Below are 7,976 nucleotides of genomic sequence, written 5' to 3'. Positions count from 1 at the left end.
TATTACTGACCCCACTTATATATTTTTTTAATTTTCATTTTGAAATAAATTCAGACTTACAGAAAATTTGCAAAATTAGTACAAAGAATCCCCATATATCCTTCACCCAATTCCCTCAATGTTAACACCTTGCATAACCACAATAAAAGAGCCAAAATCAGGAAATTATCACTGATACAATACCCTTCACAAATCCACAGACCTTATTCAAATTTCGCCAGTTATACCATTACTGGACTTTTTCTGGTACTGAATCCAGGATCTCATGTTGCATTTGATTGTCATATCTCTGGTTTCCTTTCTTCTGAGACACAGCCTCATTTTTTCTTTGCCTTTTATGGCCTTAACACTTTTTCAAGAGTATTGGCCAGTTCATTATTTGTAGACTATCCCTCCATTTGGATTGATCTGCTTTTTCCTCAAGATTAGAACTAGGGGACTTCCCTGGTGGCATAGTGATTAAGAATCAGCCTGCCAATGCAGAGGACACGGGTCCGATCCCTGGTCCGGGAAGATCCCACACGCCACATAGCAACTAGCCCTTGTGCCACAACTACTGAGCCCACGTGCCACAACTACTGAAGCCCACATCCCTACAGCCCATGCTCTGCAACAAGAGAAGCCACCACAATGAGAAGCCCGCGCACCACAACGAAGAGTAGCTCCCGCTCGCCGCAACTAGAGTGCAGTAACAAAGATCCAACGCAGCCAAAAATAGATAAATAAAATAAATAAATTTATTTAAAATAAATAAATAAATAAATAAATTTATTTTAAAAAATTAGAATTAGATGAGGCATTTGGGGTAAGAATACCACGAAAGCAATGCTATGCCCTTTTCAGTGCATCATAACAGGCAGTACATGATGTCAACATATCTCATTACAGGGAACGTCAACTTTGGTCGTTTGGGGAGGTGGTGTTTGCCAGGTTTCTCTACGCTAAAGCTACTATTTTCCCCTTGTAATTAACAAATATCCTGTAGGTAAATACTTTGAGACTATATAAATATCCTGTTTCTCATCTTACTTTGGTCCACTAATTTTAGCATCTCTTGATTATCCTTGCTTAAAAACAATCACTACTGTGATGTTTGCCAAATACTGATTCTCTATTTCCATATTTCCTTCTATACTGAGAATTGGAATTCTACCATAAAAGATTTTTCCTTTTCTCCTTTTCATTTACTTATTTAATTATTCATTTACACAACTGTGGACTCATAGAATACTAACCTCATTTTTCAGGTGTGAAAACTGAGACTGAGAGCTATTAGATAAGGGACAGAACCACAAAAGTAGGATGAAGGAGAACGAGGATTTAGTCTTGGGCTACCCGAGTCCTTAACTGATACATGCTTCCTCCTGACAAGGTGAATCTCGTAACATAGCATAGTCACCTCTTTGCTTTGGTTACCAAGAAGTTCAAATTTAAAACCATTTTTAGTAATATTGCTGGTACTTACAGTTTGCAGGCTTTGCCTCTGACATCTCCTTGTTACTGTATCCTCTTTCTCTCTCGCTCCCATGTCTTTATCTATGTTTTATTTTGATCACTTTTTTGGGTGGTGTTTGGTTTGGTTTGGTAAATCACCTTACATCTCTCTTTGGGAGAAAATTAGGAATAAATAAACGCATCTCTGAGATGAGAACAGGATAGGTTTTTTAGTATTGTTTGAAGTAAATCAATTTGATTGTTGAAAGATTGTTTCCTGATAACAGTATCCACGGAGTGTCCTTGAGATTTGTCCAAGTGGACAAATTCGCAAAATATGTAAAATACACACCTTCTCTCAATAAGTGACGGTGTCCATATGGGATGATCAGAGGACATAACTATGACGGTCAGATTCAAGGGCCGAATGCCCAAAGTTGGTACATGAAGGAGCCACTTTTAATGATGCCCCATGCATCTTTAAGATGGAACTCCAAATGGCTTCTTCTAGAGCATTGCTTGAAGATTAAAGAGGCTGAGGGGACAAGTGGTGAGCTGTCTGGGACTGCAAGTATTCAAGCCCAGGCTTCCAGAAGACAAAACGCAAGGGTGATCACAGGACAGGCCACTGTTGCTTGGAAGAGGCAGATGGTAGACCTCCATGCTTTGCTTCCCAGGATCCGTTTCCTCTCCTTGTGGAAAGCGTATCTGAAGTTCCCTTGGAAATGCATCTCTCCTCCACTCTCAGCTGTGTGGCTAAGGTAAGCTGAATTCACCCCCAGCTCAAGGGTTTAAGCCAGTGAGCCATAATGACTGGTTCAGGTGTGAGAGGTAAAAAAACTCAGAGCCGGACACATGACAGCCAGTTCCTGGGGCCTCCTAATAGAGAGAAGACCGTCTCCTCCATGGAACTCTGTGGACGAGATGCTCTCTCTTCCTCCAATGGTGGAGTGAGAGGGTGTGAGGTCAGGAAACACGGCAGCCATCTTTTGATCGTGCAGTGGCGTTGGCTTGAGAAGGGACTAAACCAGAGGACTGGAGCTGAGAAACGGAAATACAGGCTGAACTGTGTCTCTAGCTCTACAAGAAGGCAGATTATTTCCTGAGCCAGGGAACTGCCACTTTTTGAATTAAACAGTTTGGGTAAAGTTTTCTATCACTGGCAAGTGAAAGAATCATACATGGTAAAACCAGATGGACTAAACATCTGACTTAGCGCCAGAATCATTGGGGGAGTTTATTCAACACACAGACGCCCAGAGATTCTGAGTGTTTAATAAACACCCCCCAGTGATTCTTCCATGCACCCAAGCCTGAGAATCACAGATCCCTGCTCATACACACTGGGGCTGGCCATTAGGACATCCTCAGTGTGTCCCTCCTGCTTCCTCCCCTCCCACTTCTCCTCTGCCAGATGAGGGACCCCCAGGGAGGAGCCCTGGCCCCAGCACCCGAGCTTCAGTGCTTTCTATTTATATATGAAATTGCTTGTGTTCCCCTAGTTAGTGGCAGATCTGTCTGTTTGATGTTAATGAGTTTGTGAACCCAACAGAAACATAAAAGGTGAGGCTCTTCCAAAGAGAGAAAATAGAAAATAAAGTGCTATCCTAAGTAGAATGGGCTTGAAATCCACCTTGAATCTCACCAGCCCCCTTTTCGGTCTTCCTAGCAGGGCCCCCTCTCATCCAGCTGAAGAGATCAAGATAAAATGCCATCCTGGTGAATACCCTGCAAAACCAAACCCATCTGATTTGTCTGGACAAAGACAAGGAAAAATCTGGCTGATCAAAGTGGACACAGCTGCCCCTTAAACTCCTCCCACCCACTAGGTAGACAAGAAACACGCACATCTCACCATTTTCAAATGGTCCCTTGCATCCTGGTGCAAAAATCTGAGCTGTCTCTTAATAACCCACTTTAGGACATGGATGTTCTGATCTGATATTATTAATGGAGAGTGGCCTCTTTCTAATCAAGAGAGAGGCAGGGGCATTTGTAACAGCTGGAATCAAAGGCCTGGTTTCTTCTGTTCCTAATTATCAATAGTGTTTCATAATCTTATCAATACTGATACACAGTATACTGAAGATCTGTTAAGGCGTAATGTATGTGGAAGATAGTTAACAAGATCCGAGTCAAATCTATCGCCTATTTGACAGCCAATGGTGTGTGGCTTATAAATTATACATATTCTAGGTATTGCTCAAAATGTTTAAAGTTTCAGTCTAACCCTTCCAATCCAGCGCTGAGGGAGGGCGTGAACCTAAAGGTACCGTCCCCAGCCTATTGGCGCCTCCTCGGCACACGTAGAACTCACTCTTACTTGAAAATCAAAGGGTTCCATTAACCACTGAGATACACACACAGCGTAAAAACACACCTTCTTCTTGTAAAGTTCAGGAAAACAAAAGGTGAAATCTTGTAAGAAAAGAGATAATTAATGAAAGGAAGGTAATGCGCCTTTTGATTTCTGAAAAAGGGTACCAGTTGGATGTTTCAAATGGCGGAGTTGATCTTTCCTGCGAGCGCTACTCTGGAACAGGGTGAGACATTTGGTTGCAGTAATACAATGAACAGTCGCAACTAATGTGTATATTTGGGTAGGTTTAGGAGCTTAAAATCTCTTTATCAAGGAGAGTGCGTGTGTGTGTGTGTGTGTGTGTGTGTGCGCGCACGTGTGTGTAATGTACTCACATGTATTGTGAGGGCAGTGGACATATTTTTTCTCTCACACAGCATACCTTTAGGGACAACCCTTCCCCCATGCTATAATAATCCCATTCAGTCCTCGAGAGTCAGGTGGGGCTGACCCTACCATAGCCCCAGGGGCAGGCACATGACCCAAACTGGCCAATCGGAGCCCTTCTTGTGATTTATTTTTCGGAGCCATTGGAAAAGACAACACAATTTCCCACTGGAGTTTTAAGCAGGAAAGGCACAAGCCTCTTACTGCTGGTGGTCACTCTGCCATGAAGTAGAAAGAGCCTATCTGAGAAGCAGTCCAGAGGACAGTACAATTAAGCCAGGAAGACAACTGGGTCCTGCTGACATCACCCTGGATCCAGCTGCACCTGAAGTTCACACTTGGGCTCCCAATTACCTGAGTCCGTCGTGAATTCTCTTTTCTGCTTAAGGCAACATGGATTGGGTTTCTATCACTTAACTAAAGAAATTCTAGCTCACAGGAGAGATTAAGGCAAGATGTTGGCCTCACTTTTTTCCCTCTCCACAGTGCAGATGAGAAAGCCTGGCAAGACATTCAGGTTCAGGAACCAGAAATAAGGCTGAACTACCAAAAAAATAGGGTGCAGCAGATTTATCAAGACAATGGGGCTGCGATGAGGAAACTTTGATCTGGTGCTGAACCCCACAGAATCTCCTAGTGTCCATCGCATTTAACCCGGCAGACTGTAGCCATTTACTGCGGATCTGCAAACCCCATCAGAAAGAAGTCAGGGTCCCAGAAAGCCCCCCAGAAAGCAGCATCCTGGCCTGGGCTGGGGAAAGTCACAACTCCAAAGGGACAGCTCCGTGAGCATGGACACTCCTTGAGACGTAATAGGTCATTGTGGGGACATTGAGTGATGTTGAGGTACCCCATGCATTGTGGTGTTAGGTTCATAGAGGATGACCACGATGATACAGTGAAGCCTCATCTTATTTACTGACCAGGTTCTAAGACTAGTGTTAAGGTCAAAGTCACTGAAGGAGTAGAGTGGTACTGCTGCTAGCCTCGATCAGGCCTTGACACAAGTTAGAAAAAGACACCCACTTTGGCTAGACAAATTAGAAAAAGGTGTCTCCTCTGAACAGAAGAATCTGCAGCAGAGCACAAGGCTTGGAACAAGAAGCTCAAGCAGGATTTTAGCCCTCAGTTGCCCCATTCTCTGACACCTTGTGCAGTGCACAAACTGAACAACAGTATATGGCATTCCCAAACAGAGACTCTCCTGTCAGCCTCCCTTAGTTGACTCTGATCCATTGGCTGCCCTTCCTGCCCTCTGTCAAACACCCCAGGGCATGTGTGCCCATGGGCCTCTGAATGTTCAGGGTCAGTAGGCTCCTCTCTGGTGTGTCCATGCACTCCTGCTTCCCTGGCTGAGTTTAATGCTTACTGTGAGTCCACCAGGTTTGTAGCCAAATCTGTTTATGCCATTACATTGCAATCATTCACTTAATTAAAAAGTATGGCAACCAATGAAATACAAGTAAAGAAAGCATTGTGGTTTCTATGAAAACTAATGAATGTTTTGGAAAGATAAAGGCAAATTGCTAAAAAAAAAAAAGTTCATAAAATTAGGAAATCTTAGGGGGCGATGGAAATGCATTGCTTTATACAGCTGTACAGAACTGTATGCAACTGTGGGACTTCCCTGTTGGTCCAGTGGTTAAGACTTCACTTTCCAATGCAGGGGGTGCGGCTTCGATCCCTGGTCGGGGAGCTAGGACCCCACATGCCTCGAGGCCAAAAAACCAAAACATAAAACAGAAGCAGGGCTTCCCTGGTGGCGCAAGTGGTTGAGAGTCCGCCTGCCGATGCAGGGGACATGGGTTCGTGCCCCGGTCTGGGAAGATCCCACATGCCGCGGAGCGGCTGGGCCCGTGAGCCATGACCGCTGAGCCTGTGCGTCCAGAGCCTGTGCTCCGCAGCGGGAGAGGCCACAACAGTGAGAGGCCCGCGTACCGCAAAAAAAAAAAAAAAAAAAAAAAAAAAAGGTCCACATCAAAAAAAAAAGAACCGTATGCAATTGTTAAAACCCATTGAATTATATACCATAATAGATGCAGTTTATTATATGCAAATTATCCCTCCATAAAATTGATCAGAAAAATAATAAGTGCAGGTGAAACAAAAAAAAGATCCGGAGACATAAAACATAAAAATCCTCAGAGTCTTGCATTCTGATTGTTCTATGAGTGACTTTCAGATCTCACTTCACTTTAAGAAAACCACAACTGGAAATTGTCAAAGATGTGCGGCTGGCTTAGTCACGAAAGAGAAGCTGGGACTGCAAAGCACAGAAGAGCCTGCTTCTGCAGCAAAAGGATGGCAAAGAAAATGTACATTTATCAAGTTTAATTTTGTCAAAAGTGTCTAGTGTATAAAGATTCCCCATTTTAGCTGACTTTTTTGGTGATTAACTGCCAACATCTGCCCAGGTCCCACCATCCAGCAAGGCTTCCACAGAGGTCTTCATCACCCTGAGAATCCCTGAAATCACCCTGAAAGAGTGCAATAGTGCCGTATTTCAGTAAATCCAGTGCAATCTATTTTCCCTCCTTTCTTCCAGAGGAAACAGGCTGCCATATCTTGAGGCTGCCAAGTTGAGCTTGCACGTAAGGGCTGTGTTGCACAAAATCCTGGTTCCCACCCGCCCTGTGGTGAGATGCTCACCCTATGAGCAGCCTCTGACCAAGGGAACATAGGCTCACCCAGGGAAACAAGATCAACTACACCATGTAAGTTGCTCTGTGTGTGTGTGTGTTGCTGAGTCCTTATAATTTAAATATTTATATAATTGGAACCCAGCATATATCCACTTATGTACAGCAGCTTGTTTCTTGTTATTTCCACCAACTCCTGTGCAGTGTGGTGGAATGATGGGCCCTCCCACTTAGAATCACTGAGCATTAACAATGGGAGTGTTGGTCAATGAGATTATCGTTCCCAATTCTTCCCTCTGTCCTTCTCTCCCTTCTATAGAATTATAATCTCCCTCCCACAGCTTCATGGGGGCACACTACTTCTCTGCCCCTGAACACTGGGCTGAGCCATTGATTTGGCCAATGCAGACATGACATGAGTAGCATATAAATGTGCTTGTGCGTTTGGCTTGCCATCTTTTGTTTCTGCCATATGCCATGAAAAGAACACGCCCTATGAAGTCACTGGTCCAAGGAGGATACAGGACACACTGGGCAAACCTAGACCTAACTCACTACCTGGAGCCCAACCCTATCAACCTACAGCCTAAAGCAGATCTGCCTTGGCCAACTCATACAACCATGAGCTAGAATTACATGTATTTGTTGTTGTAAGCCTCTGAGACTTAAGAGCCGTTTTGTTACACAGCACTGCTGAGTAAAAACCTTACTGATACAGCTTCTGGTTTTACAGATGAAATAAGTTACTAACACTGTGATATCGGGCTAGACAGTTTCTGGCCTCAGACCTTTCATCTGTAAAATGTAAATACAATGCCTGTCTTACCCAGTTCTCAAGGTTGTAATAAGGATAAGTAATAACTGTGAAAAAGTTTGTCCAATGCTGCTGTGAACCCTAAACTGGTGACGGCTCCCCATCGCCCACAGAATTGAGCAGCGTTGCGCATCACGGTGCTAGTCCCCGTGTCCATTCCTACCTGCCAGGACTGCTTCACTTCTCCCGACACCCACACACCACGCTGCCACCACTTGACTTGTTCGCTGCTGCCCACACTGCCTCTCATCTTCCTTCCCTCTGTGCCTTTTCTCACTCTGGCCCCTTCCCTTGGAATGCCTTTTCCTGCTGTTGTACCTTGTAGAAACCTTCATTGTGAAAC

General features: G+C 44.2%; 1 long non-coding RNA gene across 1 annotated transcript; it reads left to right on the top strand.

Moving 5' to 3' along the window:
* Nucleotides 1–1,219: 1,219 nt before the first annotated feature.
* LOC307174856 lies at nt 1,220–6,871 on the top strand. The gene is made up of 3 exons (XR_013824187.1): nt 1,220–1,372; nt 2,112–2,195; nt 6,726–6,871. It is a non-coding gene; the product is annotated as an uncharacterized lncRNA (long non-coding RNA).
* Nucleotides 6,872–7,976: the final 1,105 nt, after the last annotated feature.

The sequence above is a fragment of the Stenella coeruleoalba genome, assembly GCF_951394435.1.
Source record: "Stenella coeruleoalba genome assembly, chromosome: 16".
In the NCBI taxonomy this organism is placed as follows: Eukaryota; Metazoa; Chordata; class Mammalia; order Artiodactyla; family Delphinidae; genus Stenella; species Stenella coeruleoalba.
Note: the sequence above shows the minus strand (reverse complement) of the source record. Positions and strands in the feature narration are given on the sequence as shown.